The sequence below is a fragment of the Trachinotus anak genome, unplaced genomic scaffold (assembly GCF_046630095.1).
Source record: "Trachinotus anak isolate AG129_WGS33_773 ecotype Australia unplaced genomic scaffold, CSIRO_AGI_Tana_v1 ptg000005l, whole genome shotgun sequence".
NCBI lineage: Eukaryota > Metazoa > Chordata > Actinopteri > Carangiformes > Carangidae > Trachinotus > Trachinotus anak.
In genome coordinates, this window is record NW_027273856.1 from 506,717 (window position 1) to 520,040 (window position 13,324).

The following is a 13,324-nucleotide window of genomic DNA, read 5'->3' on the forward strand; positions in this document are numbered from 1 at the left end:
ATGAATGTCTTTTAGGAGGTATTTAGGAATTTTGTGTACCAGATACAAGAGCACAGCAGATAAATAAAGCATTTTATATTCCTTTTTATACTCAATCACCGCAGACTGAGAGAGGAGCCAAGAGCTTATTATTCAATCTTGCCATTTACCTCCAGTTTTCTGGATAATGGTCTTCTGTCCACTAAACATAGCCTATTTAGAAATTCAGGGACAAATGCCAATTTTCCCTTTTTATAGGACATTAAACAAAAGAGCCAGAAAAAGTACATCCAACATCCTTTCCATGATCTGGCAACACAGATGGATTAAAATGTCCAACCCATAGATTACTGAGGGACAATGCAGTGGGAAAACATTTACAACCAGGATTAGGGGGGGAATTGATGGAAAGTGGGATTATATGGACAAGAGCAGAGTTTCACAGTAAAAGGGAGTTTATTTACATCGTCCCCTTCTTCATTTAAAGTAAATATAGAGCACTTTCTCTTGGGATGTGGAGCAACAAAGTCCCCTCTCTTTTTTCTCAGAGGACCTCCTCCTGTGAGCACTATGCTGGAAATAACTCCAAGTCCTCAGGTGAGAGCCCTCAGGGACACATCCAGAGGAAGTGTGCTGTATGTTATGATACCCAGCTCATCTCCAAGTACTTTACCTGAGAAGCTGACTTCTTCAGAAGGCACAGAAGATGCCTTATAAAGTATTATTTTTAAATTTTCCATATAATAGTGTTATCCCAAGGGGAGAGCAAAGCAGGCTCAGGAGGACAAGTCAAATAAATTTTATTTCAGCTGGACATAGCAACCCTAATATACTCTCTCTCCGGGCTGCGTTGGTTCAAAGTTTAGGTAAAGATATAAATAAAGTTTTCTCTGTGCCTTGCGGTCGTTTTATGTCCATGGCTGAAGTGCATCTATTTAGTTAAAAGCACAAGAAAAGGCCGGGGCTGTTTTTCAAAAATTGATGACGGCCTTGCATAAATTATGCAAACTTTTGTCCTTGTGCCAAACAGTGCATCTACTGAATAATAATTACAAGAGGGATTTAGGGATATGAGTATGCAGAATATGAAACACATGCCAAAGTCCCCTGTCGATGGTGGCTAAATCAAGGAGAGGAGATGGGGTTGCAGAACATCACAAAAGACACAAATGTGACAACAGTAGACACAACTTTTTCTTCCCTTTTTCTTTCTATATTTGATGTTCCTCTAATGTAAACTGTTCTGCAGTTCAACAGCCCGACTTTCTCATCATTTTCAGCCCCAACTGCTCGGACTGTCATATTGTTAACATCATCTGTAGGACTGGCACCTATGAAATCTCTAGCCTGGGCATGTAAATTAACAATCCATTACTTTATTGTCATGTTTAGTGGCTTGTATCACTGCTGGACATTTACAAGGATTCCATGTAAATTGGAGATACTGCAGCTTGATAACTCAGTGAATGAGGCCGTTAAATGTTCACACCGAGGACAACAGAGTTCAGCAGGATTTTATAGAGGACAATGCATGAACATTGAGGAAATTGTATTTTTCAAATGAAAAATGCCAGTTTTTATAAACATAGAAGAACGTGTAGATTAATGCCCTTACATAATAATTAATTATAGTTACAGTACTTATGAAGGGTTCTTCAGTCAGAGAGTGTGAGGAGAACAAAGCACAGGCCTGAACAAATCAGCAGCGGGATAGTTGTTGGTGATTTGATATGCACATGCGATTACCTTATTTGTTAATCCGGCGCTGTCCTTTGGTTAGACAAAGGTGTCCAATTTCAGGTGAATCCAATCACTTCTTGATATCTGTAAGTAGAGAGCAGTGCCCTACAGCTTCATTAGCTGTTTTTTGTAATCTAGTGTCTGATTGTTGAGATATTTTGGTCTTTCACAGTCTTTGTGCTTTCTTTTTAGCGACATTGTGTTTTAATTACATATCCAGTCAACTGAACTGAGCACTTCTGAATAAGGGAACGTGGCACTGTTGTGATTTAAATACGATTTTATGCCTGGAATTGTTCCAGAACTACAAGATATATTGTCCTTTTTGGAATGGGTGGGTTTGTGTGAGGTTATGGGATTTTTTTGGGGGGTCAAATATCTTCCACAAAAAGTAGCATATTAAACCAGTTACTGGCAGCAGCTTCATATTGTTACAAACAAGAGAATGGTGTCAATCTCCTCATCCAACTCTCAGCGTCAAAGCTGATAGGCACATTTCCCAAAATGTCAAACTATTCCTTTTAAATTACAAATTACAAATCTCAGTAGACTAATTGATTTAATTAATATGGGAAATTCCTTTGGGTTTTCAGTAGGTGCCTTGTTAATACATGTGACGACTGCACTTCTGGTTAGAAAAAAAAAAAATCCCTATCGGCCCTCTCAATGAATACCAAATGAATTTACTGGATAAATTAGCATGCACGTTTGGTTCGGAGCATTTTGTTGTTTCCTTTGTTTGAGTGTGGAAATGACGGGTGGAAAACGCTTGATTGATTTATGGAAATTCATTCTGTGGCTATGACATTTGTCAGGCTGTTGTATCAATTGCAATACTGTCTGCAACAATGACCACTGCAGCATCACAGATGGAGTCAACGAATGACAAAGAACACAGGAACGTGCCACACATTTGAACATTTGATTACGTGAAAAAAAAAAAAAAACTTTCACACTCTGCATTTTGTGTGTCAGTTCTCTGTAGACATGAATTCTCATCTTAATTCCCTAAAAAAATTATGTAATCACAGATAAAGAGAGACTGACATGTTTGAATACACATACACACACAAACACACAAGTGTACACACTCCTGCACACATCTGCTCGTCAGTGAGCCCGTTGGAAACTGTCACATGCCTGGCAGATTCTGTAACTTGGGCAGATGGTGCAGCACAATTAGACCCACTGAATCTCTCAATCAATCTCCTGTATGCCATATGAAGAACCTGGACCCGAGCTGGCTCTTCCTTTTAAACCAACATGCTTGTCCACTTTGTATTCCAGTCCTTTGTTTGCTAATTGTTTTTATTCTCACATGCTGCCAAGCCATTTCTGTTACCTTGCTGTTCCTGAAAACTCCTTCTTTGCTTTGTTCCCTTGGTTTTGTGCAAACTACAATACCCACATTTCCCTCACAAACTCTTCTTTTTGTCCTCTCTTTCACTTTGTACTACACTTCCTGCAAACCCCCCAACCCCTGTTTTCTTCTGCCCTTTTCTGCCCTGTCTCTTGGCTTGTTTAACCAATGGCCTGAATGCAAGACTACACTGTAGACAATAAGCAAGCACGAGTGCTTCATTCACACCCAATTGCTATGAAAGGGATTTTTCTGGCCAGAAATTCACTGAGGAGCACAATGAGAGCGTCACAGAGGAACACGATATCCCTGCCGTTCCGCGTTCTGTCCCATGTTCCGCACACAAAAGGGAAGAAAAGCGATCTGGTGTACCCGACACCGGCGAGGGCCATTAGCCGGAGCTGCTTAAATAAGGATAGCTTTAGCTGAGGCACAAACAGAGACGGGAAACATCTGCTCCTCACGCTGGGCCCCTGTTGGCCCTGTGGATTCTGCCTTTGATCAGCGGCCCTCGCAACCACCTTCCTACAAGAGCCTAGATGAAACAGCCTCTCGAACACACAAAGTAGTCAGACGGAAGCACACCTACACTGTAAGAAGTGCAAGTGCAAACATACAAACAAACAAGCAGGAGAAGACTCGCGCCAGCAGATATGCAGACAAGTGGACTGGTCATAGATATGTTCGGAAATTCACATATATGCTTTAAAATCTGAGGTGTCGCCGGTGTGCTCTTTCTGGGTGGAGAAAAATAAAAACTTGCACAACTACTTTCCCTGTCCCACGTGAAAAAAATATCCTCATTTTCCAGAGGAAGCAAGCCAAACACCTCACTCAACAGTGGGCCAGACGCCACCTTTGGACTGCCAATCCCGCTGTTGTATTTCCTCCACCTGTGACGGGAAGATGATTCACTAGGCCTGCCAGACTGCATCTAGGGACTGTGTGTACTGGGGCATACTCACTGCCAGCATAGACAAGGGAGGGACACACATACACACACACACACACACACACACACCACCTTCTGAACTGCACTGTGACCTGAAAATGCAGTTGATAAAATAAAGTGTCCTGTGAGCAGATGTATCATATTCTACCTGCTCAGGGTGTAAAAATTCACCAATTCGAATCAAGGCATCGAGCCAAATCATTATGATACGGCACACAGGATATATATGAGGGGAATGTTAAAAATCACTGTCTCCCCGTATGAACACACCAGCTGCACCAGAAAAGCAATATGAGAATTATGGGTGAAATTAGATTTTTTTTTTTTTTTTTTTTTTTTTTTTAAACAGAGCATGTATATGTAATTTTTAGGGACTGTATTTTTAGCTGTGGAACCCACGCTCCACCTGTGCTGCATTCCTCCATGAATACACAAACAGCACCGAGGCACTTTTTGTTTTGACGATACAAATGGAAAACCAGATATAACCAGGCAACACAGATTTCACTAGGAATTACAGCCAGGCGATGCTTTAAACTCCCCAAACAGCACACACAACAGAGTGCATTGCTGCAAAGTATATTTTCTTTTCCTTTACTTACATTATCTCACACTTCTAGCATTTTATTCTTACTTTGACTTTATTTCTGCTCCAGGCAGATATTTGTAATAACTCATAGCACAGTGAAATGTGGCAATCAAGAAAGGCTTTTTCATGTTCTAAAAAAAAAAAAGATATATAACTGTGCACTTCTTTCAACAGGCTACTTGATAAATAGCTTAATGAAATTAAGGAATGGGTCTAAATAATCAGGCAAACCTTAAAGAATTGTCAAATTATGAAATTACAGCAATCTAATTAATGTAAAGGAGGAAGAGAGTTAAATTGGTTTGCAAAGGCTTTCATTGGCACAGGGTAGGATTTCATTAAATGTAATGTGTGCTTTATACATTTTAGTGCATCTCAAACTGTATGATATCATAGATCTCATGTCAAAAAGGAAACCAATTCATCCAGGGACAGACCCATACCTCATGCCCGTATTTGTTCAAAATGAATGAAAGAAAACATATATTCTTTGATGTCAGAGGACAGGGAAGAAATGGAGAAAAACCCTGGAGTGCAACTATAAAGGCCACAGGAGTTCAGAAGTCTTAATGGAATGACTTGTGCACAAGCCAAAGGATTTTTTTTTTTTTTTCCCCCACTCTCGGTCCTTGCCATTTCCAGGTGTTCATTATTCTAACCATGGAGAACATCCTGAGGGTCATGCCATGTTCTAATTCCTAATTAACTGCCCAGAACAGAGATCATGGTCGGCGGTGACCCTGACCGATGAACAAGTCCGGTTGGAGTCTCAGGGCATTAGTCTTACTCAGGTTTGTAACTGCTCGTTCCCCATACAACCCTCCTCTAACGTAGTTACTGTACTGTGTGTCATGAAACTGTAAGAACTGGGTCATGCTTTGAGAAAGACAACCTAAAGCCCGCTGGGGGCTATGCATTTTCAAGACTTAGCACAAATGGAAACACCTGTGGACTTTAGGGCTTATGGGTAACCACTGTTTAAGATCCTCAGTAGGATTCTGTTTATTTTGTACATGCCACCTGTCTGTCAACCAAGAATGACGAAGGGGCAAACACAACGGATGAATAATTCCTGACTTCATGGCTAATCTCGGCTAAAGCTACGCACCCATCAGTGGCATGTTTTTACACTGTCTCTGAGATTAGTCATGTGTACACTCGAGGTGCACATACATATCGGGGCATTACTGGCACTCGTAGCAAATACAAAAGCAGCGGCAGTGACTACATGTCTATGTTTGCTCTGGAGAGATCAGGCGTTCCCTCCATGTTGCAACATGGGCCACCTGCAGTCTGGGAAATAGGTTTCTGGGGAGAATTAGAGGATTCTGATGAATGAACAAGACAGACATGAGTAACCCTGCCCAATATACTGCTTATCTACAAGCTTATGTTGCACAAAGGAGGCAGATAAGCGAAGACATGCCAGCAGAACGAGCGAATGGAGAAAACTGCAGAAATTAGGCTGAGGGGCGGGGGGGGTTGAAAAAAACATACCCAGGTCAAGAGCTACAGGAGAGTGGTCAGTTGCGACAGAGCCCGGATGCTTTGAATTGCCGCAGAACAGTTAACCATTGACTAGAGGGACTCATAGCTAGGGATCCATGTCATCCATGGTTATTCTATTCCAAAGACCATGAAAACAAAGCATAAAGTCATTATTAAGGCCTCTACTGGCCCTGGGCAGTGAATGCAACACTAATCAATGAGAAAGAAAGCTATTGTGGTTGGTTTTAGAGGACAGGTGATATTATGTTGCTCTGTGTGTCTGTGTGTGTGTGTATGGATAAGATTATCCTGTTTATTAGCGTTCACTTTGAGGTAGGTGGTCTGGATGGTAGCGACAGGCATCACGTTCCAATGATTAATTTGTGACCGTGAAGGAAGGACACAAAACTACTATGGCCAAAATGTGATTCACCTTCTCTCACTGCTTCCACTTTCTAATTATTAACTTTATTAACTTTGACTTGAACCTGTCTAATGTATTCACCTTTACTTTGTGTTAGGCTTTTGAAACTTGCATTAAGACTAGACTGGACAGATTTCTTTTTACAGTTTTATGTGATTATTGTTTTTAAAGTTTTCTAATGGCATATGTTTTTGTTATGAGGAAAAGGAGATAATTAATGTGGGATTTAGTACATTCTGTGTGTTTTATCCTTGTTGTCTACCAGCCAAAGTCTCAGATTTTTCAAATACAACATACAGTGCGCTTTAAAGTTTCAATGGCAGAAATGTGCAGAATTAGAGCTGAAATGTTTAGTTAATTAATTGATTAGTTGATCGACCTAAAATCATTCTACAACAATTCTGTTAATTGATTAATCATTTCAGTCAGGAATCTGGCAAAAATGCGACATTTGTGAAGTCGATATGTTTGTATTTTGGACTGACATCACCTCGGATTCCCATAAATTTGTGGTTGTAAAGCCTTCACAACCTTGACATCTGTACTGAATATTACATTTTTTCAAACTGCTCCCATATCTGATCAGTGTCTGGCATTGTCTGGCAAATGAAAAGCCACACTGAGTTCAGCACAGCCCTGTTCACAATAAGCACTTCACAATAAGCCACAAGTGACAAAATTGAACTTCAGTAGTCAAGTACCATAATTCCATCCCCAGTGTATATTACGCAATCACCCACAGTGCCAGGAAACAAATCCCATTTACCTGATTCCTATTTAATTGTTCTACTTGAAAATCCTTTCTGCTCTCTCTTTTCTCTGAACCCGGCTGGAAAAAAAAAAGGAAAAAGAAAAAATCGTTTTACCCATTAAAAAAAATCCCCCAAAAAAGAAAAATCCCTACCTATTTGAGAATTACATTCCTCCCAGCTTGTCAGTTTCCATTCACAAGAACCCACCTTCAGCACTTATTTTATTTAAACCTGAGCAAATGAGGCCTGCGACACAATGGGGTTTCACTGAAGTAAAATAATTGCTTCAATACAGTGTGACAGAAGAGGTTGATTCATTCTGGAGAAAACATTGCCTGTTGAAAGAAAGTGTTGACAGAGAAGCAACAGACAGTAAAAAAGGAGGAGAAAGAATGAAGAGAGACATAGAAAGGGGCAGTGTACAGTTTCCATCACCAAACAAAACACTACATATTTCTTTGAAAGACAAAGTGTTAAGTTAGGCTACTCTGCACGCTGTCAATAGCAGCGTTCATCATATGGCCAGCCGCAGTCTATATATTGATTAAACCATCCATCACTTTAACTCTACAAGACATTATTTCTAATTAAAAAGTAAGTCATAAATTTTGGGCTTTACTGCCAGGCTGGGGCTGTAAATAAAATTCAAGGGAGGTTGGAAACAGATTGCAGCCCCTGTCCGCGGTTTAGAGCCAGTGTATAAAGGACAGACGGGTGTGATGACACCCTTTGGGATCCTCACACGCAGGGAGGTGCTCTGCTTCATCCCAGATAAACAGATGCAAATCAATAATTTCTCTGGTTGTGTTTTTATAAGGCCGGCGTTTCCTCTCTGAGGGGCTGAGGAGCAGGCCGCGCATAAGGAGAACAAATATGTAAATGAAATTTTCATAAACCACTTGGGAATGCGTAAAAGGAAAAGCATTCGGTGCACTTGAAAATGATGTATAATCATAAGAGGTCATGAAAGTGTGCACGAAAGTGCTCCATCACACAACTGGGTTGGGTAGTAGGCTTGCAGTGACAACAAGCTCCTATTATCCATCTGTGTCTCCATTTTCCTCTGCTAAACAACAATTTTGCTGCCAAATATGCAGTCGCGGGACATTATTTAATGATCCCTGTTGATAAAGAGGCCATTAGTACACCTACACCGTCGCCAAAGCTCCGAGGTTGGACAGGCAAACACAGAGCGCTCTCTCAGTCACTGCAGAGGACACTTCACATTTGACAACTTCTGATTACCTCAGTGTGTACGCCGGTTGTCAGGCACTGAACTCCCCTGACAGCCAGGCGCAGAGTGGCAGAGTGTTGGTTAGCCTTTGACGGGCACCGTGCGGGATGTCTGATTTCACAGGTACTAGCCAAAGGGAGGGAGGAAATGGAGGGAATTAGGGGGAGAAAATGAAGAAAAGGCATGACATTGGATCCACCGCCTCCACTTCCAACAAAGGAATGCGTGTGCAGTCATTATTTATCTGTCTACCTTTTCTTCTCCTGGGATGATTTTTTTTTTTTTTTTCATACCTACCAGAACAGGAGTAGCTCTAACCACACAAGCACCTCGTGACTTGATAATGACAGGATAGCTGGAGAATCATATTTGGTTAACTGATAGCCAGACAGGTTCCTTACCAACGTGAGGAAAGTGGCCTTGGTCTTGGTGGGAGACAGAAAGAGAGAATCACCCTCCGGGGGGAAGCGAGAACTAATGAGTGAGCTAAAAAGAACAAGATGGAGTGATCCTCTATAAAAAGACCAGCAGTAATCTCTGCCTCTCTCCCTCTCCTCTCCCCTTAATGTCCTAAGAGATCTTGGCTCCTCCGTAAAGCCTGCTGCCTTTGCACATCAAACAGAGCTGATTAGAGCCGCACACCTTGCTGGAGCTGAAGCTTTGGACAGGGTGCAGTGGAAGTTCAAGGGAGACTCAGTGTTACAAAAACCAAAGAGGAAAAACTCTACAAGTTAGTGGGCATCTCTCTGGACTTCATGCATTTGAACAGCTTCTACTATATCAGCGTGTGGCTTCAGTATCCACTTACCATATCTCTAACCCAGTGCCTCGGAGCTCAAATAACATCAGTGTCTTTTGAATTCGAGCCATTGCTGCTTTGGATCCTTCTGTCATGTCAGATGATATCAGCGTAGCCCCAGAGGTGCAAGCAGCGCTTGAATCTAATCGTCATCAACAGATCGTCCTGTTCGTTTACATTAGCATAAATGGTCACAGCGACGAGGAGGAAGGGTGGGGAGGGGGGCAGCAGACAGACACAGTGGGAGAGGAGGGAGATGAAGGAGTGGCAGAGGAAGATGGGGAGAGACCACAGAGCTGCTGTGTGAGTTCACTGTCAGGGGTGTTGTTTTATCAAGACACCCAAACTGTCAGGGCAGGTATCAGGAGAGCAGCCAGGCACATGACAAGACACTTGCGCTAACGTCCCAGTAACCCCTGCTCATACCGAAATAGCTCTGTCCAAATTTACCGTTCTCTCTGTCAGACTTGGGGGGCACTGTTGTCAAAGGGACTCTTACCTCTGGCAATCAAGACAAGTGAAATGTTCACCTGCATAGCCCTCTGCGACTGAGGAGGGTTGTGACAAGCAATAACAATGTGGGTTTGTGTGTGTGTGTATATGTGTGTGTGTGTGTGTGTGTGTGTGTGTGTGTAATTGGGACAAAGAAGTGTATTTTTCCAGAAATTACTCCAGCAGGCAAAACGTTAGAGGGAAATATGTAAACTGAACGAGAAGATTTTTACCACTCTCGTATCTGTCTGCCAAGAAGTGAAGCTACAGCCGACGGGCGGTCAGCTTAGCTTATAGCAAGTCTGGAAACAAGGGGATACAGCTAGCCTGGCTGTGTTCACAGTGAACGAAATTCACCAGCCCACCAGCTGAAGCTCACTAATTAACACATAAGTAGGAGCATCCTGACTGCGAATGTTTTTGTCCATTTTAACTGAAGATATGTGTTAATTAGTGAGGTGAGAAGAGGTGCTGCTAAGCAGACGTTGTTAACTCTGGACAGAGCCATGCTGCCCCCCCCCCAGTATCGGCCTCCTCTTCTAACCCTTGGCACTTATCACTTCTTCTCTTCACTGAAGCTAGCATGCTGGCTTCAGCAGATATCGTGAGTCACTGTACCTGCCCTGAAGAAACAGCGCTGCTCAGAGGACGTATTATAACCTCTTGTTTTAAATGCAACAATGGCTGAAGCTCTTGGCAAGACTCTCAGTAAACAGCTGTTAATGATAACATTGGCTATGTAGCAATAGTAAAACTTACAAATAGCTGCTTTAAAATCTATTTAGGGAGATACACTATTTAAAAATGCATGGGTGCATGCAGTTAAAAAAAGTGCTTTTATGATGATAATGCAGTGCAGGAGAGTGATGAAGAGCCACTGAAGACATGAATATTGTATTGGAATAAGTGGAGGGGGAGGACATGCACAGTATCTCAGTGAACACTACATTAAGAAGACATACATACACGTTTACTATATGTATACACACAGCAGCTGCTGATCAAGCATGACCCACCACACACACACACACACACACACACACACACACACACACACACACACATAAATATATCTCCTAAAGAGCTCACCAACACTGAATAATTAAAGTTACAGCTGCCTAAGTTCAGAACAAAACAAAAGGAAATGTATGTTTTTGTGTGGCGTGCTGTTGTGTGAATCTACCTTTAATTTATTCAAAAAGAGGCAGCCATACACATATGACCTAATAAATGCTGCTTTTAATGATTCTTAAAGCAAATAATGAATATGAATATATGTGATTTTGCTTGAGGTTAAAATCTTTCATAATTAGATAATTTGATAATATCTGGCACATAAACACATCATATTTTTGCACCACATTCATCCTTCAACCACAGTTTCCGTGTATAAACGTGATGATGAAATGACTGAGTGATGTTTTTATGCAGCTGCAGGAGTGTTCTCACAAGAACTCCCCACCTGTTGAGACACAATGACCACAAACATGTCTGAGCAAATATATTTCCAGCAGGTTGCGGTTGTCTTGACAACAGCAATTTGCACAAAGGGTCAACAAATTTGTCATTACCAGACATCCACTACATCAATGCAATGTGTGCCTTTTAAATAATTTGGTCATTTAGAAGGTTTCTGATGCTGGTACCCTTGAGCCAGGCTTCTTTGGTGCTGACCGCAGTTGCCCAAGTAACCGGTCAACAACAACAAAGACGCGCAAAGTCAACTACCTCTGGATGGGATTCAAATTCAAGAACACTGCTGACATCGGCCAAAAGGATTTCACTCCCTTCCCATTCAAATGACCTATTTTGCATCATTTCAAGCAGTTTGGGCAGGATCACACTATGAAAACAAACGGCAGGGCTTTAAGATAACAGAACCAAAACTTGGCAGGGGTAATGTCATCACTGGCCATTATGGTCAGACTAACTTGAATGGCCGATGCTATGGGCAACCATGTTGGGTATGCAAAGCATTGTAGGAGGGTGCAGAGGTTCATATTCTCCAACAAAGCTGAAAAGAAGTGCTGTAGCTGATCAGGTTTCTAGATATTTCAAATGAAAGATCTTGCCTATATAATATCCTTTACATCTTAATTAAAGAACTCTCTCTCTTTACCATTACACAATATAGTGCTTGCAAATCAAGGAGTATTTTTGCATTCCTTCGCCCAAAATGATCCCCCTGAAGTAGACTGGATTTAATCCAAAGTGACCACAAATTAGGGGAAAGAAGGTGCATCAAATGAAGGTCGTAATTCCACGTCGGGGTGCATTAGGATATTTATCATCCAAGCGATTCCCAGCTTCTAATTCATTTGACATCTTTCAGCACTAATACAGTATCTGATTTCTGAGAAGCACCCGTACACGGTCACACAGCGTGACATCGGGAGGAAAGCAGCGGGCTGCAGGACGAGTCGCCGAAATGGGTTGCTACACAGAATAGAGACTGAGGCCATTATGTCTGCACCGGATTTACACTTCGTATGTGAAAAGCACAAGCCAGCGCCACGCACAACCACCGCCCGCTGCTCTCAATGTTATTCTAATGACGGCACAATTCTATTTTCACCTTGCGACTAATGTGACCATTACTCTGCGTCAGCAACTTTTGCCGTCCTTTCTTTTGTGCTGGATGTGCTAACGAACTGGCAAATTAATAATAATAAAAAAAAATGGGATTATCCTGGGAAGTGTGTGTAGTTGCAGGGATTGATCTTAAATGTATTTGCCAATTATTCTCCTCTGAAAAACTCCCATCCCATCAACCCTGCTGAAACAGTCACATGTAGAATACGAGCCCCTGGGGCCGTATCAAAAAGGCGATATGACACATTCTCCCACAGTGCCAGTTGTTATGCCTTGATCTTATTGAATACAATGCCGTAAAATAACATAGAAACATGAACAGGGCTTCAAAATGTGTGAACAATGTATGCACAAAAAAAAAAAAAAAAATATGCACTGCCGCAAGGAAGTAGTTAGGAAAAGAGGAAAGGAGGGGTGGAGGCATTGAGTCAGATGGAGAGGAAACAGGCTAGATGGATGTAGCAGGGTATGTTTGTGTGTGTGTGTGTGTGTGTGTGTGTGAGTGAGTGAGTGGGGATGTCGGCAGGCAAACCTATCATCCACAGAGCCCACCAGTAAACTCTGGAGGGCAAACAATCTCCCTAATTGAATTCAATCCAGCCTCACCACGGGAGGCAGCAAATCTAGTGGCTCCTTTCAGTATAGGGAGGGTTGGTGGAGGTGGTGGCGGTGTGTGTGTGTGTGTGTGTCGATGGGATGAGGAGGGGAGGGCTTTAGCTGGCATGACAAGTGAGCAAGAGACGGAGGGGGAAAAAAAAGATAAGTAGGAGAGGCAGAGAGTAAACAGAGCTGTGGAAGACAACAATGACGAGCAGACGGGGAGAGGAGGCAGAGCTCGGTGCGTGAAGGTTTTCGGAGGTTGCGGGGTGGAGGGTGGGGATGGGAGATGAGCAGGGAACAAGAGACGCGGGGCGTGGAGGAAT

General features: G+C 42.3%; 1 protein-coding gene across 9 annotated transcripts in view; it reads right to left on the reverse strand.

The window, feature by feature from the left end:
- The window catches only part of LOC139621274 (adhesion G protein-coupled receptor L3), a 205,386-nt gene that overhangs the window by 168,517 nt on the left and 23,545 nt on the right, over positions 1–13,324 (reverse strand). Inside the window, exon 3 of one of the 9 annotated variants that reach the window (XM_071477568.1) lies at positions 1,726–1,803. The exons of the other annotated variants lie outside the window; for them this stretch is intronic. The gene's annotated coding sequence lies outside the window, so the exon portion shown is untranslated. The remainder of the gene's footprint in view (positions 1–1,725; positions 1,804–13,324) is intronic. 9 annotated transcript variants of the gene reach the window in all.